The 25,302-nt window shown below is 39.6% G+C and overlaps 1 protein-coding gene across 2 annotated transcripts in view; it reads left to right on the forward strand.

Annotated features, from left to right (window-relative positions):
- Positions 1-25,302, forward strand: part of ST8SIA1 (ST8 alpha-N-acetyl-neuraminide alpha-2,8-sialyltransferase 1) — a 132,803-nt gene that overhangs the window by 73,052 nt on the left and 34,449 nt on the right. The window lies entirely within an intron of this gene.

Genomic DNA, 25,302 nt, shown 5'->3' on the forward strand with positions numbered 1-25,302 from the left:
TAAAATAAATGAAGGGGCTAATTGATAATGGAATAAAATGAGAAACTATGAATAAGATGTCAAGAAATCACAGTTTGATGCTCTCAAAAACCAGTGTTTTATTAGTGATCATCATAAAGCAAAGATAGAAGACATCAGGATTAAAAGAATCCATTTGGATTTGTGATAGAAAAGTCCTCAAATTTAAATCTAACATGTTTATTGTAGAACTAGAGAGGCATAGGATGCATTATCTTACCTGTGTATTTGTGCATCTACTACTTTAAAAAGGGATTTTGGTGATAATCTTAATTATCTGTATTGCAAATGGCATTTTAATTGCAAATTTTTGTCTTACGAAAATCACCAGAACTTGCCCATATGTGCTGACACTCATTAACACATTGTCTCACACATTTTCATTCTTTTGGCAAGCCTTTGCAGGAAAACTGTTGCTTTTTCTTTTCTCCCCCCTCCTGCTGTCTTAAGACCACTATCTTGAAGAGTCTGCCAGCAGTACCAAACAGAAAGGCAACCACCTGTCTGGTTTTCCATTATTAGACTTGTGAAATGGGAGATCTATATATGTCCTTGAGCAAGTAATGCTTTTAATTAAGGTGATTTTTTTCATCTTTATATTGGTGCAGTCAGTCTTGATGTGAGAGCTGCTAAACCCATTGCCTATATTTGGAGTAGTATACCCAAGTATGTCCTTCATGTTTAAGTATGGAAATAATATCGTTCAAGTTAGGGAAATAAGTTGTGTGTGTTCGATTTTTCTAGATCAATCAATTCAGTGTCTCCTATGAGTGCTCAGATTTGTTCAGGGTCACATCCCAAAAGATTTTTAAGTGCCCAGTCCCTGTTTAGGTAACTGATCTTTCTATGTAGTCTGTGGCTTTTAAAATTTGTTATTATCAAAATTAAACTTTTTGAGGGGCATAATAAATATTTTAGGGCATTATTTCAATGTGAATTTCAGTGAGAAGACTAGATGAGTAGAGCAGATGCTGAAGAAAAGGGTGAATGGAGAGAGAAAATCCAGCGTGGAGTCTTTTAAGGGGAACAGATTCTCTTCTGGTATAAATCACTGCAGTACCGTAGTACATTATACCAGCAAAAAACTTGACACGGGAATTTTTCTTGTCAGGTAAAGCTCTCTCTTTTGCTCTTGGAGCCTTTGGCTGGACTTGTCTTCAAAACTTCAAGGCCGGGGGGACAGGGAGGGGTGTGTGAAGGAGGCACCCTCTTCTTCCCTGTCTGTTCTGGCATCTGAGTGGCCTTCTCTGCCCATCTTTAGTCCTGGAAGTGTAGCCTGTCCTTTGAGGAGGAAATGTAAGAAATTTGTTTTACTGGAAAGCATGTCTGCCTTTGTTGCTTTTCATACTATTACACTAGCCCTAAGCTAAATGTGCAATTAAAAAAAATATATGTGTGAGGTTGTGACTCATAAAAATGGTTTTTATAAGCAAAACCTGATCTGATTAAAAGGACAATTGGCTTGAGTCAGAACGTTAAAAAACTCCTCTGTATTTCTTACATGATGCTGTTAAATTGCTCAAAATGAGTCATTGTAAGCATCAGAGAACATTTTTCATCAGCAGCCTTTTGTGCATGATCACAAAAATAGGATAATTTTCAGTGAAAATACACCTCCAAGTGGAGTTGAGTTTTTTATTTTTATAGTGAAACTGCTGTTTTTCTGAACAGAACAGTTGAAAAAATTGGTATTTGATTTTTATTGCCTTTGGTTACTTCTACAGAATTTTTGGGTAGTTAACAGCTGTCAAATTAGTGTTTTCCTTATATTTGTTTAGATAAATGTTTAGCTATAAAGGTCCTTGGAGGGTAAGTGATATACTTGCTTCAAGTGTGGCTGAATACTGGATCATTTTGTGGACAAGAAAGTTGGTTAATACAGCGTGAGAAGGTATAGGTTTAACAGTGAGAGTCAGCTGCTCTGGTTAGATAGGCAAACATGGGGCTCGCAGTTGAGTTGCCCTTCAGTACCTCTTTCAGGTGCTGGCTCTAGTGAAAATTTATTTCATGGTTTCTCATATTAGAGAAATGTTGTTGGAAAATTGAAGTCAACTGTAAAAGGATGCCTGTTGCTCTCTGCATGACACATTTTTGGTATCATTTTGGGTTAGATGAATATTAGCAGCTGACTCTGTCTCAGGTTTTATGAAGACCTGAGGCTAAGCACTTCTATGCTATCTGTAAAATCATGAGGAAATTCATTATGGGTTCTAAGGGGATTACCTTTGGCCTTTCTTCCATGTGTAATATAGTAATAATATGTAATACAGTAATATGTGTAATGTAGTCATAACAATGTAATAGAATTGTTGGGAAGACATCATTACAGCCTTCTAGTATTTAAAGGGAGTTTATAAACATGAGAGAAATAAACTTTTTACAAGGGTACATAGGACAAAGGAGAATGGTTTTAGATTAAAGGAAGGCAGTTTTAGGTTAGATGTCAGGAGGAAGTTTTTTACTGAGAGGGTGGTGAGGTGCTGGAACAGGCTGCCCTGAGAGGTTATGGCACGCATAACCTCATGGGTAGTTCAAGGTGTTCAAGGCCAGGTTGGATGGGGCCCTGGGCAATCTGATCTAGTACTTGGTCTAGCAGTTGGCAACCCTGTGGCAGGGGGGTTGGAACTTGATGATCTTTGAGGTCCCTTCCAACCCAAGCTATTCTATGATTCTATAAAAAAAGCTGTATACTTTATCTCACTGACTCGAACATATTTTGACCTATCTCTGCAGTTTCCTGTGAGGCACAGCTTTTAGTATTTTATTTGATTTTATTTTATTTAGAGTTGAGCCTCATCTCCTTTCTTTTTTTAATGCTCCATATTAAAATCAGGATGTTGACCACACTATATTTTATTTTCTTACTGTTTTCCATTTGTGTTCCTTGAGTTTGTTACTCTAAGCACGAGAAGCAACCTTGTTTGGGGGAAATGGATTTGAAATGTTAAAAAATTTCTTGGAAAGGTAGAGGAAACAGCACTAACAGCAGAGGGAAAGAAGCAACCTTCTGAAAGCACCTGCATGCTAAATTGAATCTTTTATAGTTTTCTATTTCTACCCGTTTCTCTGTGGGATGACTGAAGGGTAAAAGAACTGGAAATTGCTTGAAAAGTTACAAACTGTGATTCATAAAATCCCAAATTATAGTTTTGCTGTTGAATTCTGAGATGTTAATAGAAATCCATTAGAAGTGGAGTAATAGAACACCTGCAAGACAGTACTCTCACATCATTGAGGAAATTGGAACCTGAGAGAATATAAATATACTAGAAGAAGGAGGAGGATATCAGCTACAGCAGGTCTAGTGTCTGATAGTGAAGGAGTTAATACAGGCAAGATAGTCTTTACAAAGGATTTTGAACAGAAGTGAGAACAGGCAACATCCATAAGTAAATCAGAAGTTAGAGGAATCTGGAGAATTTTTTTTCAGGAGCTTCTAAGTAAATAGCCATAGCAGTATCAGAACCATCAAGGAACGATCTTTGAGACTGTTTTTCACGTGTTCTCAGGGAATGGGAAAAAAAAGAATAGTACCTGTATTAAAAGGGTGGGGGAAAATGAAGATCAGAAGGAATTAGTGACTCTGACTTAGTTTAGTGCATGGAAAAAGAGTGGAAGTGATTAATCACTGGAGGAAGTATTTAGATTTTCAGAAGGCCTTCCACAGAAGACAAGAAAACTGTAAAAGGCATCAAAATTGAGAAAAAAGTATCATCAGGAATTAAAACTTGTTTCCAAAGCCAAGGAGTGTGATGCATGGGAGTCAATTATTTGTCGGTCTCAGAAAGTTCTGAATTATTCTGGTACTGATTAATTTATGTTTCTAGAGAAGTCTTGAAAATACTAAATAGCTTATTTCTGACAGCTCCAAAATGTGTTTTTAAACTGTTGAAGAAAAAGTGTCAGGCAGATCTGCTCAAACATTACATTTCATTAAAAGATCTGTAGAAGAAATACTCTGGCTTTATTGTAGAGATGTCCATTCTGTTTGTATGCAGGCTGAGAGGATGAGCAATTAGGTATATATGTATATTTGAAATGGGTAGAGTACTTGTGGAAGCCAGAATTTCAAAAAGATGAATAACTTTGCTACCAGAGTGGTCTTATCTTTGTATTTCTTTTATGAGTAAGTTAAATTTCTGAAAAAAACATTAAGTCAGGCCTGAAGGATTCGGTAACACATGACCACGTCATGGCCTATTCATGGAAAAGTCTTTGGAGGCCTTTCAGGAGGAGCAACGTGGACAACATTTTCTCAACAAGAGGATACAGCAGGAAGTTTCCTCTTTATTCATTATGCCCAGGAAGTTTTGCTTCCTTTTTCAGTACAGGTGCACATCTAGTGTCTTCCAAAAAGCAACAGTAGTATTCTTGAAGCTGAATAGTAGTATTTTTGTAGTGTTCTTGTAGTAGCTTAAGGAACTAAAATGTAAGGTCTGTAGGGAGAGAAAATATTAGGTCAAAATAGAGACAAACATTCAGTCACACAGAAGCTGTTTCACAAAACATAAACCAGAAGTGTGAAATTTAAAAACAACTGTTCTGAGAACTATTTCTGGTTTGTTGTTTTTTGTTTGTTTGTTTTTATAAGATGAACACTACCTATCCTTACAGACTTTGCCTTGTTTATCTGCTGGAGGGGTTAAGTCACAGTCTTTATTTTCTTTCTCTTCTGCTTTGTCTGTACCCTGGTAATGTAGCAATATTAATCCTCTCAAGAGTTGACTTCAGACATACTGAAGTCAATGAAACCATGTGTGCATTGCAGCAAAAGAGATGCTTCCAAGCTATACAGGAAAAAGGTGTATGGCCTCTGTCATAGACAGTCTGTCATACACAAACACCCTGGGCCATGTATTCCAGTGCTTGACCACCCTTACAGGAAAAAACACCTTTCCTATGTTTAAACAAAATTTCTTAGTTTCGCACATGCCTATACCCCTTGAGGTGTCTGATTTGAAAGATCTGCTTAGATGTGCATGGCTGAGAATACTATCAGTAGATGGTAGAACTTGAGCTGAAGCTCCAGGATATAGCTATACCCTCTGTGCAATGAGATTTTACTCTCCTCCTTTGCCCACTCCACACTCTGCTTAATTCTATCTACTAGATCTTTCATAGAACCATAGAACCATGGAATGGCTTAGGTTGGAGGGGATCTTAAAGATCATCTAGTTCCAACCCTCCTGCCATGGGCAGGGTTGCAAACCACTAGATCAGCCTGCCCAGGATCCCATCCAACCTGGCCATGAATGCCTCTGGAGATGGAGCATCCACAACCTCTCTGGGCAACCTCTTCCTGCGCCTTAACACTCACTGAGTAAAAAAATGTCTTCCTAAACGTCTAACCTAAATCTGCCTTCTTTTAGTTTAAAGCCATTCCCCTTTGTCCTACCACTATCAGACTCTGTAAAAAATCAGTCCCCCTCCAGCTTGTAAGCTCCCTTCAAGTACTGGAAGGCCACAGTGAGGTCTCCCTGGAGCCTTCTCTTATCCAAGCTAAACAATCCCAACTCTCTCAGCCTGTCTTCATAGGAGAGGTGCTCCAGCCCTTTGTTCATCTTTGTGGCCTTCCTCTGGACTGGCTCCAACAGCTCTGCATCCTTCCTGTACTGGGTGCCCCAGACTTGGACACAATACTCCAGATGGGGCAGAGCAGGGGGAAAAAATCACCTCCCTCGCCCTGCTGACCACTCCTCTTTTGATTTAGCCAAGGATACTGTTGGCCTTCAAGGATGCAAACTCACATTGCTGGCTCATGTTCAGCTTTCCTTTCTCTCAGAACCCCCAAGTCCTTTTCTGCAGGGCTGCTCTCAATGAGTTCTCCCAGTCTGGACTTGTATCTGGAATTGCCTCAAGCCAAGTGCAACACCTTGCACTTGGCCTTGTTGAACCTCATTAGATTTTCATGTGCTCGCTTTCTGAGCATGTCTATGTCCCTCTGGATGATGTCCCTTCCTTCTATTGTGTCAACTGCTTTTCTTTGCACTCACACTTCCATTTTGCATGCCAACACATACACTAAAGTGGTATAAGTAGTTCTCCTTGTCACTGGTATTTTAGGTCAGATACTGTTTCAGAGTTTTGTTGTTTTTTTTTTTTTAAATTGAAATCTAGTCTAATGCATGTAAAAACACCCACAGTGCTTCTTTCACTTACTCCCAATGACAATATTAAAGACAGAGCTGAGGAAGCTGGCTGGTGGAATGGTGAGCTGGGTAGCACTGCTCCGCTGTATCCTAACTGGAGGTAAATCAAAGCTGCATAGCAAAACTGCCAAAGTTATGTAAAAATGTAACAAGCAGAAGAAAAGGACAGAGCGTTCTTTTTTGCATTTGCAAGGGTCAGTTAGGTAACGGGAGGATCTATTTACTCTGTAAAAGGTAAAAGAAGGTGTTTCTGAGATTCATTAAACAGAACTTTGGTCATCATGTGGATATTTGGCTTGCTGTTGATATGCTGAAGGGCTGCTTTTCAGATATTCCTGTACAATATACATCCTACTTTCCATAGTGTTTATTCCAGACTAAGCTCTGGAGGAAACAACATTCCAAGAAGGAGCTAGATTTTGTATCCTGACAGTAGTTTGGTCAAGTAGCAGTCGGAGCAAGAAAACAGTAGGTTTTTTAAAGACAGGAAGTGAATTTTAATGCAAAAGCAATTCCTTGCTGCTCCAACTAATAGCAACTTTACTGTTCAATTTTGTGAGACTTGGGCCTTGAAACAGAAGATACAAATTTAGTCAGGTATACATCTCTTTGCCAACTAAATACAGTGAAGACTCAGAATCAGTGCCGAGTTTGTTCTTAGACTCCCATTATTTGTAAAATAAATAAAGGATGAATGGCCAGGAGGGTAGCCCTGGAAATCTGAATCCGATTAGAGGTTAAAGTAGAGTAATACAGAGCTAGATTATTGATAAGGATATGATCACTGTACATGTACGGTCCTTTTCATGGATGTAAAGCACAGCTGTGTGGGTCAGTAAAGCTCATTAATCTTTAACTGATTCGTTATAGGTGAAGGATGGCTTATCATCTGCACATGTTCTCCCAGTCATGCTGATTTTCCTTGTGCTCTGGTCTAGGCCAATAAATGCTAATGTAAATGCATGACAGAACACTGAGTGCAAACTGCTCTGAGGTAGAACAAAAGCAAGCCTTTGTATTGACATGAAGGTATCTCGATACTGCTAGTAAGTGAAATCTGAGGCAATTCAGAAATACAGTTTCTTTACTGGTTATCTTCTGGCTCGAGACCCTTCCTGCCTTGTCCCAGAGGGTCCTCCCCTGAATGCTAATTTAAGCTGTTCTCATCCTTCTGCGCCAGGCAGGAAGGAGCCTTTGGGAAAGCTGCAAAAGGTGGGGCTGGTACTAAAGCATGACTGGCAGTCAACTGCAAGGTTTATTGCTGGCCTTAAGGAAGGATTTCTGAGTGTTGATCTTGAACTGTAATGGAGAGCAGGAACCAAAAGATTTTCTTCCGGGACATGATATCAAAGACTTGATGTCTGTCCCACTTCAGAAGGTGTTTATTTCTAAATGGAGTAAGTTTAAGTCAAGCTGCTGCTTATGAACTATTGTGGAGCAGAGTCATTTAGCAAGACAGATGAAATGTCACTGTACTTCATTTTTGGTTAGAGTAACAGGAGAATAAGGGAGCATTCACAGCCAGTGAAAATCCAGAGCACCATCTTCCTGGCTCTTTGCCAAGCGTTCAATCATAGGTGCTCGTTGCGGTGCCTGACATTATAAGCAGACTTACTTTCATGCCTATTCATGCAATCTCTTTTATGAGCATTAAATCTGCATTAAAAGATTAATGGGACCTGCCAGAGATGCTGTTTTTGTCTACAGAGTTGCTAACTGCTGTTCTCACATTGTCAGAATATTGCAAATTTTGGTTCTCATCTGTGATGTATTTTTCCTCATATAAGAGACATGTATCAAATTACAAGCTTACTGTCCAAGGAATTTTCCATTAGCGAGGACTGTCAGGACCCTGAGCATCCGACTTTCCCACAGAGCGGATGGTATCCATCAGTTTTTTAGGGATGTGTCCCTTCCTGTTGGTTTTCCACTAAGCAGAAGCACAGGAAGCAGCCGCAGCATGTGAAGACCTTCACCATCCTCCTTTAACTTTTTGTAGTGTTAGTGTTCCTGTTTCTGAACGTTTCTGTGTCAGCTCAGTTCTGGCGTAATGTTTACCCTCCCTCTCATTTCACTCTTTGCATCTTTGCCTGTAAATGTATCTCTGTGAACTGAGGCCTTAAATAACCACCATTAGCAACAGTTTTCGAAACTCAAGTAAAAAAATTGTAGATTCATCAGTGCCACTGAATGTTATTTACTTGCTTGAAGTAAAATATGTGTAAGATATTAAAATATAAATATTTTTTCCCCCTTTGTGTGTACTAACTACAAATAATAATTCTGCCCTACATAGTAAACTTTCTTGTAAGGGAATGATTCTGTCTTCACCTGGAAAAGGCATGTACCCATGACAACCTTCAAAATGTGGTTAATTGCCTTCAGGTGACTCTTGTAAGGATCTGCTGGCTCTGTTAAGGCAATGGAGGTACGGCAGCTGAAGCCCTGACCTGGAAGTTTCAGTATAATTTTGGTTTTTTTTGCCCTATTCAGAAAGACTTCTAATTCCCTGAAAAGCATATATTGTTGAGTGTGGAAGGGATGTTGCAGTGGTTAGGGCAGGAACTAGGAGGCAAGATTTTTGTTGTGTGCTAGCTATCTGGTGTCAGAAGAGGTAATTTTGCTTCAGATTACTTGTTTGAAATATTGGCTATAAGGATATGTGTTGGTTGATTTTAGAATAAATGTTTTTAGAGTTCCTGGTGACCTTGTGTAGAATGTAAGTAATGCCGTTTGGTTAAAGCTGTTTTTGCCATTGTAGCAGAGTGTAGTTTGTAGTGACTTGAGCTGGGATATTAGATAATCTTATTCCTGTTTTCTATTTCATGCTTCATTCTGCTCTTTAATATGATCTTGTATGTAAAGTGGCTTTATCTAACTGTAGGGCTGCATGTGGGCTGAATCTAGCCTCCGACAGCTTCTTTCTGCTCTTTCTCCTTTTCTGTAGAGGAGATGGGGAAGAGCTGGTCAAGCAGCAAATACAGTCTGACTAGCCAAATGACTCCTTCAGAGCTTCCTCACAGCCTGACATACAGATCTGTAAGCAATTGCTGTTGCTACTGAAACCAAGGAGGTATGGGGGGGCTGGCAGCTACTTCATGGTACGGAGTTGGAAGAGAAGATTGTATGAGAGTGGTGCAGAGATTTAAACCCTAGATCCACCTCTCATCTTTCTTGCACTACTTTTTTTCCCCTTTCCTCACTAAACATATAACACACTGAACAGGTAGCACCAACTCTGTGTGATTGGAAGCAAAACCATGTCAGTGCCACACAACTATAATGCATGTGACTGATGTGAAGCAGCACGTTCCCCTGGTGAGGTATATGTTCCTTCTCTGTGTTGCTTATCAACTAGTTGTGGACATCCTTTTGGCCTGACAAGGACTCCCTGTGAATTGCTCAGAAGGTTCTTTGCACCTTTCTTTCATGCCGTTTGGCAGAAGCTTGAGTTGTGCAAAGTGAATGAGTGGTTGCGTGCTTAGACTATAACTGTGAAGTGCAAGCTGTTAAGACAGCTCTGACAGAAGCAGCAGCCTGAAGAAAGAGGACATCCTAGTACATGATGAACTAACTGCTTTCAGGCTGGTGGCACGCTAATAGAGCTGGGAGTATGTTGTCACGTATCCTCCAACTTGCTGAGCAAATTTGCTCAGACCTAGATTTTTCTTCCCTTTCTACATTTGCTTACAACAGACAAGCACTTTTCTTCTGAAATGTTTGCTGAATCTGTACATTTGCCCTTAATTCTACAGGGTTGAAACAAAACAAAACAAAAAAAACTTCAAGAGAAAATTGTTTATAAGGAAGAAACAATTGAGTATTTCCCACCTTGCAGCTGCTTTGGACTTCATGCTCGGTGAGAACAACTTGAAAGTGGAGGGTTGAGTGCTTAAAAGAAACTGAAACTGAATTGCACTACAGAAGTAATTTCAACAAAAAAAATAGACTTCCATCACATTTTTGCGAGTGCCTGGACTCCTCGATGGATTGTTTAGTTGTCCTATGAAAAATTACACTGTTGGTTTACTTGCTGTGCCATGTTCACTTAGTTCTGAGTCATTGTGAGTTCATGCTGAAATTATCTGCAAGTTTCTTCTTTGTATTTAAATTATATAAAGTGATCTGCTTCATGCCATGTAAGTCTCAACTCAAAGATCTGGCTGGATTAGCAATGCAGGCACAACTGGAGTTACAGATAATGGATAACATCCTCAGCTGGTGTATTATATTCACTATAATTCTAGGAAGCCAGCAGAGCTATACTAATTCCTGTCATCTGAACAGCTATACGCTCTGCAATTGCTCTCTGCCTCTCAGCTGCCAAGCTTATGTTTGGGCTTTTGTGCTCCTCCCAGAACTTAATGATATCCCTTGTGCTTGAATAGGGCAGAGTCCCCTATAAACAATAGGTTCTCTTACAAGTGATTGAGTGTTAATGCTGGAGGTCCTTTTGGTTTTTGTTGAAATTGAGATATACTGAAGGACCAGATGGAGGTTACTTGTGACGTACTTGTGACTGAGAGTTTTCTTTTTATAGTGAAGGTAGCATCAAACTAAGGGTTGTTCTTTGAATGAGTAACTCACAAAATGATGTCATCATGTAAGTCTTAATTAATCGGAGACAGATTCCCCATTTCCTTTACCATTTTAGTTATTTTCACTTATGTACCAGCTCTCCAGATGTCCAAAAACACAAACACAAATTACTGCAGAAATCTGTAAGGAATAAGCTGATAGTTTTTAAAGACACCGGGCAACAGTTTCTGAGTGTTTTTCAGATCGTGGAAACTTGTTTTCCAGTGCAGAAAGCAACGCTCCAGCATTATTTGCATGTTTGAGCCCATGTATTAGAATGAGTAGGATTGGAGCAATATGGACAAAGCATTGGTTCAGATGTAATTTAATAGCCTCGCATTTCCATGTGATAACATACAGAATTTCCTATTGTAAGTGCAGTTGCTCACTCGGGACAGCTGTAGAGCTGTGGATCAAACCACACTGCAAGTCATCTCACCTAACTGTGGCAATCACAAAGTCCAGACTTCTGCAGTTAATGGGGAGAGGAGTACCCTGTGAAGATGAACTGCCCTCTGAAGGTGCTTATTGCTCAAAGCTGGTGGCAGAATAGATGGTAGAATAGGAGATTTCCACTGTCCCAAATGCTGGCTGAGACCTGATCCAAATGAATGTGAACTGAAATTTGACAGTAGTTCCTCAGCTTCCCTGCTGCGTATTATCCTTCTTTCTATTGCAGCACCATTCATAGAGACAAGGATACATGCACTCTGCTAGGCACTGTGTGAGTAAAGAACAGAAGGTGTTTTCCTCCCGGGTTGCTGGCACTCTGCATCATCTCTGGCCGTCAGAAATTTAGGTCGGCTTCAAACAGATAAAAGGAAGAAGCTGCCTTAAAGGGTGAATTGTGTTTGCAGCTGCTGGGTCACTTTTTAATAAGTGCATTTGGTAACTACCAGTTTTCAGTTTAAAAAGTTGTTCCGTGTTACAAATGTCTATTTGTTATCTGTGCCATAATCTTTGCATGGCTCTTGTTATCTGCTTACTACCACTGTGCAACCCCCAAATTGTTTGTTAATTTTTGTTACTGCAAAGAGACCAAAGCAGTCTGCACAAACCATTCAAGGAAAGGTTAAAATAAACCCAGCTTTCTATCTCCCTCTTACATATGTGCATGTCTGTATCTAATATATATATATTTAAAATAACAAAATTTCCTTCTGATACCCTAACCTTAGAGCTCCGCAAACAACTAGTTAGTTAATTACCTGGAAGGTACCTCCCCCCCACCAACCAAGTAAATAATTCTTTTGAGTTGCAAGAAACATTTAGGAATGATTGGATTGCAATTTTTATTTTGTTTTGAAGCACTAGAAGTATTTTTATTTGAGAAAAATGAGACTTGGAATACATTTTCAAGTGAAGCCTGTCTCTCTTGTGTTTAAAATACATTGAAATGTGTTGATATTCTTCCCCTTCAGCTCTTATTGCAGTTTTTTCTCCCAAATTATATTGTTTATATCTGTGTGAATTGGGGAAAATTGTGGGATGATTGGCATCTAAGCACTTGGGAGAGAAGATTCCACCAAAAATGTTGCCTAATTCTGATCAGCCAAGATTAAAACAAAAATGAATCAAATTCTTAGTAGCCTTTTGTACTCATCGTAGTAGTTAATCTCCTAAATCAATTGCTTAGGATTTGCAGTTACATAATTGAGATCTGAATTTGGGTTTGTTTTGTAGGAAACCTAATGCTAGTAAAACCAGAAGCTACTGATTATTAGTTGTAGTTTCACATTGTTTTTATTCAGTAATGAAGAGATCCCTTCTAGCCATAATTAATATTAATACAGATCCATGTGTCTCCAAAGGGCTGTCACTGTCAGTTCCTATATATTTTGTGGTGCCTGTGCCTTTAAATTCATGTGATTTCTTCAGAAAGTGTAATTGGATATTTTTGTTGTATATAGCAGCGAATGCTGTCTAATATTTTGAAGCATGACGTTTTGATGACTACCCATAAAACAGCAGTCTGTTTCTGGCCAACAGAATGCTAACATTCATTTCTCAAGGAATGAGTGCAGCAGCAGCATATTATTTATTTAAAAAAAAAAAAAAAAGGTGATGCTATCCTGTTTTTTAGTTCATTGTTGTGCATTTGCAGACTCCGTTAGCAGCTTTAAGCCATAGTGCATTTTCTTCTGAAAGGTTAATGCTGTGACTAAGGAGGAGATGTGTTGCAGTAATCTTTGTTTATAGGTACGGCTTTGCAGCCATACAGAATGAACAGTGCTTCTTGTTTTGTTCTAATATTTTTAAGTATTGCATGCGCAGCAGTTACAATATTGGAACAATAAAACTGAGAAGCAGCCCTGTCACACTACTGACATTATAATCAGTGTTGCCCATTATGGTTTATGAATTTCTTCTGCAGCAGAAGGTAATTACTGATATATTGGTCCCCTTCAAAGCCAGTCTCTGGTATAGACACGGGCAACATCTATTCTGAACGTCACTGGAGCTCAGCACCATGACCAGTTTTTCTGCTTTTTTTTTTTGTGGTATGCTGCTACTTGATCTTGTTTTTGACTGGACATTTAAGTCAGCTTGAGCGTGAGGGAAAGCTCCATTCCTCCCTTGTATTTAAGAGGACAAAGAGGGTACAAAATCTGCAGTTCCACAGCTTCACTAGTGGCTAGGAGACAAGAGAAGGTTCAAAACTTTTAGTTGATTACCGAGAACTGAAAGTGGCACCTGGCAAACATCAAACCTAGTAAATGTGTAAAGCCCAATAGCCAGTGGATCAGCTGAATGGATGGGTTACATGGGGCAGCAGTGCCTGCTGCTTTTCCATGTTGTAGCAGAATTGAAATACAAACCTAGGAGATTACAGGGTCCTAATCTCCACTAGCTGGTTGCCGAATTGTGCTAAAAATCAAGAAAATCAGCTTTTCCCTGTGTTGATACTGTTCTAATGAGTGAAAAATAAACAAATGAGTGTAAAGTGTTACATCTTTAATTTTTGATATTTCAAAGAAAATACCGATTAATAGATACTCAGCTTATTTATAGATGAGGAATCACTGACTCAAGTTAAAGCATCGTTACAGCAGTTGGTGAAATACCTCAGAACAATTGTTCTTCAGGTAAGCTTTATATTTCTGGTCTCTTTCCATAGGCTTGCAAGCTTAGGATGCAAGGGCCTTATGCCTTAGCTGTGTGTTTACTTAGAAAACACTTCAGGTGTATTTAAGTGCTACCAGCCCCTCTTTCCTGTCTGCTTGCTACTGATTGAAGACAGAATTTGGAGAATTTTCAGTGTGTTCTGTGGTTTTGGGTCAGTGCACCCAAGTGCAGAGCTTTGCATTGACGTATCTGAAGAGCATTCACAAGTTTCATTTTACTTTCTTTTCTCGGAGGCAGCAATCTCTAGCAAACTGCTGGGGGAAGAGGTCATTATATTTTAAATTATCACAATGAATGTGAGTCAAAGCATGCAGCAATTCTGCAAATCCATCCGTTTCCATTTAACTTTCTGTTGTGAAATGTAATCCCTCTAAATACTCATCCTTTTTGTTGTCCTTGCTTAAGACATCAGACATAGAAGTGGCAGATGATTATTTACCTCTGTTAGTATCAGTCTCTTATTGCAGCAGCTTAATCAACACCATTTTAAAAATTAGCCTTAGGGTGCATTTAAAAGTGAGACATAAGAAGTGATTTGTGATGGATATACAGTTTTCGGAGCAGGGCGGGGAAGAGGTACTGGATTTTATATGTGTTCAGTGTATGACAGAAGGATAGTTGGAATAAGCCATGCTGTGATATCCAGAGGGAGCATTATAGCCCATAATTTTTAACGCTCCGCAGAGAACTTCTCTATTTTTCAGTAAGTGCCATCAGTTTGTTTGCTTCAGCACTGCAAAAGCTTACATGCTTTTACTAAGAGTTCCTGTTGTAGGATGAGAGGGAGAGCTTACAGTAAAGCTTCTTCAAATCAGCAGAACTGGGAAATTGATCCCCGAATTACATAACAATCATGCTAGCTAGAGATGGGTAAGTAACAGCTGTTTTCAGTATCAAGGATTTTCTCCCCAGATAACCCTTCACAAAAATCAAAGTATCGTTTTTTGTTATACTGATGGTCTGAGACAAATGCATGATTCAGAGTGCTTAAGGACTGAAAGGGGAGTAGAGATCCGTGATTATTTCCTTCTCTGTTACAACAAGCCCTTCCTTCCCTCAGCCCTAGGCTAGTGTAATATGTCTGGTTCTGAGCGTCCAGACATATTTTGCCGAGTCACAAAGGAAAGGACTGTGTGTCTCCCTTACTCCTGGCAGTAGATCTAACCCCCAGGAAAGAAATACTTTGAAGAATGATTCAACAATAAAAGTGAAACTGGTAATAATACTTGGCCTTTACATTTTGTTCTGCACTCACTTTTCCTTTATCTCAGTTCAAATTAAATAAAAGAAGTTCTTTAAATGTGTGCTCAAGAGATTTGAGAGTGAAAGCTGTTGTTTGAAATCCCAAATATGATTAAAGCTTATTTTCTCACTGATCTTTGACTCAGTTATAACGTTAGAGTTTGCTTCTTGTTGGACATCATTTCTGGGAAGCAAAGGCAAATACACAGGAGTCCACAGCTAATAAGGCAGTTCCTTATTACTTTTGGAGGTCTGGTTTCAAGGCAGACAACAAAATCAGTTAATGTAAATACTGTGTATGTTTCTATGCATTATTTTTGCGGTTAGAGCAACCTGTGTGTTATTGTATGGTGGAGGTTGTAAAAATATCAGTGAGTTTTTGGTCTTGGTAGCATGTGAAAGGTAACATCACAAGAGGTTAGTGGAAGACAAAGAGGAAAGACCAACAGAGGAGAGAAAGGAAGGGAAAATGCAAGAAATGTTGTGGCGTAGGTACAAGCTCCAAAAGAATTTATCAGAAAGCATTATGAAATTTTATGTTGTGCTATAAGTGAATTACCAAGGGTTCTCCAGAAATGTATGCATTTGTGAGGTGGGAGCACACGTACTGAACTGTCTAATTATTACTTTGTCAGTGTTCCCATATGCAAAATAAATACTTTTGCTGTCACGATTGCAACTGCCATTTCCAACTGAATGAAATGTGAGAAATAAAAGCAGAGTATTTATTTGCATATTTATATATCCAAGTTCAGCAGAAAGAGGCATTTACAATAATGGCTAAATTTGCTTTTTCTTCTGCAGAGCTCTCCTCTGCAGTAGCTGAAAACCATTATTCCAGAATCTTAAATCTTTTTGAGCATGTTGCCTGGTTAGATGATGGATGCAGGTGTTTCTGTACTGTGCATTAACCTAAAGGAAGTTGTTTATAGGTTTGAAATGGGAAACGGAGGAGTCCTAGCAGATTCACTGCAATTTGGTCATCCATGCAGCTAGAAATCTCTAATAAACCACCAAAATTTGTCTGTCTGTCATTGGCCTAGCAACAAAATCATGTGTAAAGGCCTATCCTCATCTGTCTAACAACAGAGGACACGCTTGGCCTATGTGGTGTTTGATGAGGAAAAACAGGCCTAGTTAGTCATGATGGAGTCATTGAGAGTATTTGTGATATAAGTGATTAGTGGCTCGATCAAAGGGCTGATTAATATTTACTGTGACGTTAGAACTACTCAATAATGCTCTGCAGTACTGATCAAGAGACAGATTCTCTGTTTTCTGTTTGTTTGCTTGTTTTTCTTCTGGCATGAATGAGTCCAGTTAGTCTACTCTGTGAACTTGCCGCTATGGCTCTTGACATAAATGTAGTGGTTCCACTGGACAGCAGCTTTCCTTGGGTGACAAAATGAACCAAAAATTGCAGGTAATAACACCTCACCTACAAGGAAAGGCTGAGAGAGATGGGGCCGTTCAGCCTGGAGAAGGCTCTGGGGTGACCTTATACTGGCCTTCCAGTATCTAAAGGGAGCTAAAAGAAAGAAGGGGACAGACTCTTTTAGCGGGGTCAGTTGTGATAAGACAGGGGGAAATAGTTTCAAACCAAAAGAGAAGAGATTTAGATTGGATATAAGAAAAATGTTTTTTAGAGTAAGGGTAGTGAAGCACTGGAATGAGTAGCCCAGAGAGGTGGTGGATGCTCTGTCCTTGTAGACATTCAAGGTCAACCTGGATGGGGCTCTGAGCAACCTGATCTAACTGTAGGTGTCCCTGTTCATTTCAGGGGGGTTGGACTAGATGGCCTTTAATTGTCTCTTCCAACTCAAACGGTTCCGTGATTCTATTTTTTTTTCTTTTCTGTTTTTACCCTTTAAATCAGCATTTAAAACAAGGTAATGAACTCATCAGCTTTGCTGTCTGTACCCTGGCATGAAAATCCTCCTCCCTTGGCCTGCCATTCCTCTTGCCTCCTCGTCTCTGGTCATGACCTGTCAATCACTCGTCCTTTTATTTTCAAATAGTTTCCCAGAGGAAACTATAACCTGGCTGGTTATCCTTTTCCTTTTCTACATATTGTGTAGTGTTTAAAATACACTTCCATTCCATGAAAGCCTTTGTTGTCTAAGTGCATTTCTTTTTGTTTCTCTTCTTGTGTCTTTTTGTGCCTTTCTTCTGAGCAGCTGAACATGTCCCAGAGTGTGCCATACATTTCCTTCCTTCTTAATCTGTCTTCTGTCTTCCCTTACCTCCACCCAACAGTCTCAAAAAAGTTAATGTGAGTAGAGAATGTGTAACAACATGAGCTGGCTCAGGTCTCCGTTTGTAACTACAAAGCTCTGTTATCACTGATGTGCTCAAACCCAGAAATGTGAACACCAGCACACACAAGTAGTAGATTAACAGCTGGGATTAAACTGTTACACTGCAAACTGGAGAAGCTTTGCTATAGAGACAGTTTAAAAACGACTGAACTGCCTCATGTTTTGTGGTCCTTTAGTTATGGCAGCAGGGGCTATGTTTGCTCTGTATTGTTCGGTGGCTCAACAGTGTAAGTGTGCTTTGTTTTACTTCCTCAACAGTAAATTTTCTTTGTGCAGACTGTGTTGGAGATACACTATTTCAGACAACACTTATTGAGCATGATAATAGTGACAACACCAGGAATAAAACAGAGGGAGAAATGTCTTAATCATGAATTACATTAATAGAATTATAAGCATTATGATGTCCTGTTATTAATTAAAATACCATCTGACTGGCCCCATAATTCTGCTTAATGAAATGGGAAGCAGCTGGATAATGGAGCTAACTGTTCAGTGTTGGGCCAGCACGTAGTTAGTAGAAACGTGAGTTAGAGAGGACAGTCGAAGGGTTAACTGTTGCATGGGGCTAGGGTAAGTAGAATGTAAGGCAAGATAAGAAAAGGAACTCGGCAAAACTCCACTATCAGCAGGGACCAGTACAAGGAACCGGCCGAAGCCAGAGTGACTCTCCAAAACAGCAGTGGGGTGAAAAGGGCAGAGTAATGAAGATGTCGAGCCTTCATCCAACGACCACCAGGAGGGGGGAGGACGACCTCGAGCCTTCATCCAATGACCACCAGGAGGAACTACAGTGCATGCACCAGGGGGAGGGACCGTATGCAAAGGAATTCCCAGGAAATGATTAATATGTAGATGGATCCTGGGAAACCTGCTGAATATATAAGCTTGGCTTTTAAATATCTAACATTTCTGCCCATGGTTATGCGAGTTTGGTAGGGCGGTGACCCCCCTCGTATCTCGTGTGGGCACAGTGCCATAATAAACATACCTGCTTTATAACCTCATCTCAGGTTATGGAGTTTGATTCCGCAAATCAAACAGTGGTGGTCTCCAGGGTTTAGACAAATGTTCTTTGGTGCTAGGAAAGAGATGAAAGGCTTTGTTCAACTGAAGTCTGCAAATCATGAAGAGGTTCAGGAGCGCCCTGTAGCATCTGTAACCTTTAGGCAGAAACCATATCCTGGAGTGGGCAACATAGTGATTTTGAGAAGTGTTTGCACATGCATATAAGCCTGTATCAACTTAGGTCACCTTTGTCTTTCTCACAAACTAAACACAACCTGCGACTCCCTTGTGCTTCATATATAGCTAGTTTTATAAACTGATTTCCACATCACTGTTATTTTGATGTTTTATTGGGAATTTGCTCACTCTACTTTTACACTGCATCTCACAAAACATCTTTTCTCTGTTTCTGACCTCAGTCTGTTTCTAGGAGATCTATGCAACCCTTACATCTTTTTTTCTCTGCCTTCTGCTTATCTCATTAAATGACAGCCCCAGCTTTGCAGCAAAGGCATGATTAGCAGTTTAAATAACCTGCATCTGCTAGGTGATGTTAGTCTTTGTAGCTGCCTCATTTCACAACATGTTCGAAGTGCTGTAAGGTAGAGATAATTTTGTGCAAAACATTTTTTTTTGCACAGTGAGGACAGTGTTGAACAGATAAGTGATGTGTTAAGAATGAAAAAAAAAAACAAGAGGATGGGCCATCTGCTCTGCAGGACCTTGCCTAAGGGAGTTAAAAGCAGCGTGATGCTATTATACCTTATTTGTGACCACCTGTGCTAGTGCTGTACGAGCAGGCTTTCAGACTGTGCTGATGGGGCTTTATTTTTATTCATGATTGCAGCAGCAGTGTTTTCACTGCACTCATGGTGGAATTGTTTATTTTCATCATTCTTGTCACTTTGGGCATGATACTTATCTCCACACACACTCCTTTCCATGTTTATTTCTTCATCCAAGTGGTTAGTGGTGAAGGAGATTTAGTGGCTGTTCTTCAGGGTTAGTAACTGATTCTTTGCGTGTCTGACAGACAGTCATTGACTTCAAAGGGTTTGGATAAGGTCCCAGAGACTCCTCTTCCTTTCCTCCTTCCCCTGTCAATTGTCCATGTTTCAAACCCTGCTGATGGACTAATTGTGCTCTATTTAAATGAAATTCTGGAGTGACTCCACTGAAGTCAGACATGACATCAGCAGTGTTATTCAGGCAGAGGGAGCTGGTTCTGTTGTTTTCCTGACACAGCAAACTTCTCTAATTCCATATTAGTATATGGTAGCTGTGTGTCTTAGTTTCAGATGGGACAGAATTGTTTTCTTCAGAGTGTCTGGTGTGATGCTATGTTTTGGTTCTAGGAGAAAACAGTGTTGATAATACACAAATGTTTATAGTTGCCTGCTGAGCAGCGTTGTACAGAGCCAAGGCCACTCACAGTGAAGAGCCCAAGGAACTGGGAGGGAACAGAATTAGGACAGCTTACATAAATTAACCAAAGGGATATTCCATATCATATGACATAAAGCAGGAGTTTTGAAAGGGTGGGAGCTCATCTTGCTCTCTTCTGCTCTGGGGCTAGCTGGGCATCAGTCGGGGGGCGGTGAGCAATTCCTTGTGCATCATTTGTTATATATACATTTCTATATATGTGTATATATATATATGCGCATTTCTCATAATTATTATCCTTTCCCTTTTCTCTATGTTAATTAATAGTTTTACCTCAACCCACAAGTTCTACTTTCTTCTTCTTGATTCTCTTCCCCATCCCACTTGTAAGGGGGGGGGGGGAGTGAGCGAATGACTGTGTGGTGTTCAGCCACCTGCTGGGTTAAACCACAACACTGTCAGATGCATGATGTCTTTTAGTACTAGGTGCAGTCTCAGCAATTTAGGCACAGTACAGGGATTTGTATCTGGTCAGTGTTTGCACTGACAGACTTTTTGTCCTTTTCAATGATTCTGTTGTCTATCCAGCTCTTTTGGTGTAAGATTCTGGCACTAGATAAGGCATTATTCTTTGCTGGCAAGCAGATTACTTGTCATAACATGCTTAGACTGCACTGTTGATGCATAATATACCTATCCATCATCCCTTAAATTTGCGAGAATGAATGCCATCTCTCAACATAAGTCGATATAGATCTTCTCAAAAGTACATTCATCTGGGATATATATCAGGGTAATATTGAATTAATCTTTTTTAGGTTTAGATAACTTAATCTCATTGAATTTCTTGGTGTGACAATGGTGCAGCTGGATAGTAGGTCCACTTTCATCAGGTGATGACAACCTCACTTTCCAGAGAACCATTATCATGTATTTGATTTATGCAGTGTGTTCCTCTGTGGTGAAGGCAACAGGAGTTTCTCTGTCATCTCTGAGTGTGAGATCAGACCATTGCATTTGAGAGACATTGTTTCTTTTCTTCTGTGGCACATTTTAAAAGTGTAGTAAATTGTATTTTTAAATATTTCAAATGATGTTTTTTTTTTCATCTCTGTTTCCAAGCTGTTGGTTTCTACAATCATTTTAATGTCTGCCTCTGACCATTTTCCCTTGGTCTCATTACAGCTTTCTCTGTATCTCTCTGAGGTGTGCATTTTCTTTCAATACAATGTTTGTAATTTTGAGAAGGTGGTTGGGGGAGGACAAAAGATGAAGGTGTGATTTTTTATTGGATCTCTGAAGCTGTGTTTGTCATTCACGAGTGGACGTGTCTTTCTCATAACTGTAAAACTGTCGTAAAGCATTAATGTATCATGAGCATAATTTTGAATGTAGCTTTCATTAAAGGATTTCCAGAATCTGGATTATTATCACCCTTCTTGGTAAAGGAAGTAGGATTGGGAACCAGATCTTGTTTTTTTGATTATAAAAAGCTCTCAGGCCTTGGTGTTGGGACTGCAACTTCTGGGTAGCACTGGAGTATGTTTTTCAGAAGAGTAATTAATTTCTTGAAAAATACAATTTACTACATTTCTACAGTTTCCTTTCAAAACTACTTGCAAGTTCTTATCAAGCAAGTGGTATTTTATCCAATAAACAGTTAATTTTGAGTTTTCTAAATGGTCTACAACAAAGATAGCTAGAAGCCCAGAAACAAACATAGAAAAAGAAAAGACTCAAGTATAAACACAAAAAAGCAAGGTGGTCAGGACATCTCAGGTCTGGAAATGTTTTGTATTGTGTAAGATCATCCGTCTCTGGGATGTATTGAAGATACATCTATAGATAAGAATGACATGGAGGGTAACAAATCCTAACAGAGCATTTTTCCTGGTTTGAATAAAAATGTTTCAGAACATTTTATTCTTTTCTTTCTGAGACAAGAAAAATATTTGCCCTTTTAAGGGTTGTTTGAAGCAGCTGCCTTCTCCAGCAACCCATGACTCGTCCTTCCCAGCCCCTGGAACTCAGCTGAAGACATGGGGTCTCAGCCTAGGCTGAGGGCTATGGCTGCTGCTTTCCTCTTTGCAGGTTAACCCAGCAGTGAAGTGTTATGGTTTTGTGATTTTTGTTGTCGGTATTCCACATCGTTACATCATGTAAAGCACGGGCAGTAAAAGAGTTAACTCCCTGGTTACTGCAAACTGCCTTTTTTGGTGTGTGGCCTTCTGAGGGGGTGGGGAGGAGGTGCAAGCCCCAGGGGTCTTTGTGTTGGAGGGGGTGGTGAAGCCTCCTGGGAGACGCGGGATCTGTTCCTTCCTGCCCGGCGGAGAAAGCACGTGGTCCTCCTGCAGTTTACTGCGTAAGATTTTCAGCCTGTAAACTCTCTGTTATAATTCTACTAGCCTCATTTTTGATATATTTAGTAAAATTAGTTGTTCCTCCTCAGATTGGTGCTGCTGTTTTTTTGTGTTAGATCCGCCTACGAGTCCCCTGCTTTTACCCTCTTCCTTTTGTTTCCCCAGGGTGCGGGTCCGCGGCTTCCCTGCTGCTTTAGCCGCCGGACCGCCCAGGGCCGGCCCCTAGCCGCCGACAGTTTTTTTTTTTTTCCTTTCCTCTTTTCTCTTTTTTTTTTTTTTTTTTTCCTTCCGGGCCTGTCCCCCTTGTCACGGACGCAGACTCTTAGATAATACCGTGACACGAAGCCAGACAAGCACAATGACTGGCCCCTTCAAAACCCTTTTCTGTCAGCCCCTGCTTTGTTTACCCTGCTTCTCTTCCCTTGCATATCCTTTCATCATTGTGTGTAGCTGTACTGACTTCACTCCTGTTAGTTGTGTGTCTAGGGTTTCAAAGCTCAGGTTGATCTTCCTGGAAGTAGCACCTACGGTTTCCTGATAGCCCATCAATCATTGTGACCCTGAGGTTTGCCTACTGTCATTATGTCCATGTTTACTTTGTCAGGTCTGTGTCTCAATGTGTTTGGCTTTTCTATCTTCCTCTTTTCTTATCATCCCAATTTAGAATTTCCTCCATCAAGCAGCCCTGCTGGAATAAACACTCGCCTGCATACTTCTTCAGCAGTCGGTATGATTAACCAGGTTTTGTTCTCCTCACTGCCTTCCTTCTCATTTGTTGGTCAGATTTGTGCCCCTGTACGGTCTTATTTATGGCTTTATCCTTTCCTTACTATTGTTTTTCTTTTTTTCCATTGCAAATGTCCTTGACCAGATTGCCTTATAGAAGCAGATATTCTACTTCAACTTTTCCTCCTTCTCCTCCCCTTATTTGTCCAGGAATTAGTAAATAATTTTTAAAAGAAATAAAACTGTGTAGTATCCTTTCTTAATATAAAGTTTAAATAAGAAAAGGCTTTTATAAAATTGGATACGGAAGTATTTATTAATTTAATATATAAGAACCATGTGGATGTATATTAAAGAGAAGGGAAGTACAGGCAGGGTACACAGATTGGTGCAATTGTTCCAACACCGGAAAAGAAGTAGTAGCAGCTGAAAATGGTAGATTGGAGTTGAAAGAGGGAACAATATGTTGAGCTAAGATAACTGAGAATCTAGACAGAAACATCTTGAAGAATAACAAGAGTGTTATGGGAAGTACATGCCAGAAGTATTTTCTACCAAGAATGAACATTCCTTTTTGTACCTCTGAGCACAACATTCACTATGAAATCTTTCCTTTGTATTTGTCACTTAAGCTAGCCTCCAAGATCCTCACTTTTTCTCTGCCTTGATGTTACCCATCCAGATTTAGTACCAAGTGCAGATGGCATTCATATGGGCTTAATCCTGTCTTCCAAATCATGTATCCTGTCGTATACCATTAGTTTCTTTCTGTGCTTCAACACAGTAGGAAATAGAAAAATCTTTTGAAGAAAGCATCATCCAATCTTCTGCGCATGGAAAGTAATTTTAAAATGTTGGTAATCTTGTTTTTATCCTCTTCTAGTACTCTGAAAGAAGCATAGTACATTTCAGCTAAGCTCTGATCCATTGCCCAGAAACATCAAAATGGGAGGTAAACAAAATCCCTAATAAGAAACAACTTACGATGTGCGAGACATAAGAAAACTCAGCTTCCTCCCTATCTTCCATGGCTTGTCAACATGAACAGGAATAAAAGGCAGTAAGAAGAGTGTAGTTGCAAAAAAAAAAAAAAAAAAGGAATTGTGATTTCTGTACATTTCTTTTGGGTAGAACTTTTAGTTTTTAGGCAGTAAATCCATTGTGGATTTCTTGCTAGCTAAGGCCACCTGATTTTGTCTTTACATTTTATACCAGCAAATTCCCTTGTCTATAAAAGTAAATAAAAATGTCTTTCCCACATGAATCTGCCCCTCTAAGTTAGACAAGTTCAGTCTTAAAGATTGAGTTTCTATGACATCTGTAGCTTGTGGGATAAAGCTGAATGATTGAAATTAGTTCTGTTTTGTTTGGATAGGAAAGCAACTTGCACAAACTGCTTTTGTATCAGGCTCAACCACTCTCTTTCTGAAGAAATTTGTTTTAATCTGCTTTTCATGACAGTATTCGGCCATCTGATCTGGAATGTACTAAAAGCATAACTTCTACATAATTAGTTAAATGAAGAGTGTGCTACACTAATACCTTCTTTCTATTGCCTTTCTCCTTTTTTTTCCCCCTTATTTTCTAGCGGTGGTTCATTTGAGAATTTCTGCTTTGAAAAAGTAAACAGTGAAAGCACAGTGATCTTCAAGGTGTGTGGAGCACTTTGGTAGGTTGAAGCTGATTTGCAGGATTTTTTCATCTTGGTTTCATCTTTTTTTTCTGCTACAGCTGATTTGTTTGAATAGGAAATGGAATTCTGCCAAAAGTTAATTCCATTGAGATAAACAAAATGGTACTTCTGAAAGATATAGTATGTTTATTAGGTATTGCCTGATCCTGTGTTGACTACTTCTGGGAGGTTGCCAGCTCCTGTGTACAGGAGGAAGTCAATGCGATAAGAAGATGCTCAGCATTTGTTGGAGTATGGCTTCTTTACTGGTAATTTGAGTATCTTTCGGATAGTTTTGTTTTTCAGAACCAACCTTGATGTTCTCATGCTGAATAACATTCTGCAAATACTGCTATTTAATCAGCTTTACATGGAGAGAATAGTATTGAGTAAGCACATCAGAATCTGACCAATGATCACTTTTGTTTACTTCTGTATAAAGACTGATTGCATCACATTTGTTCATCTTCTCTTTTTTTCCTGGAGATCTCTGCAGACCAGAGTATGTCTGTTTAACAGACACAATTCCAGAATTGGTGCCTACTTTGGGTGTTGTTCTGTGTCTTAAATCTGTGTGCTTCTTTTTTTAATTATTGTTTGAAGGTTCACTGTCACTGATATAAAGCTGTCACATTACACTTCAAAATGGTCACAGGGTGAATGTGTATCCACACGTTTCTTGTGTGTGCTTTGAACACCTTAAAACCCAGTGTCTAGGC

The sequence above is a fragment of the Numida meleagris genome, chromosome 1, assembly GCF_002078875.1.
Source record: "Numida meleagris isolate 19003 breed g44 Domestic line chromosome 1, NumMel1.0, whole genome shotgun sequence".
Taxonomy (NCBI): Eukaryota; Metazoa; Chordata; class Aves; order Galliformes; family Numididae; genus Numida; species Numida meleagris.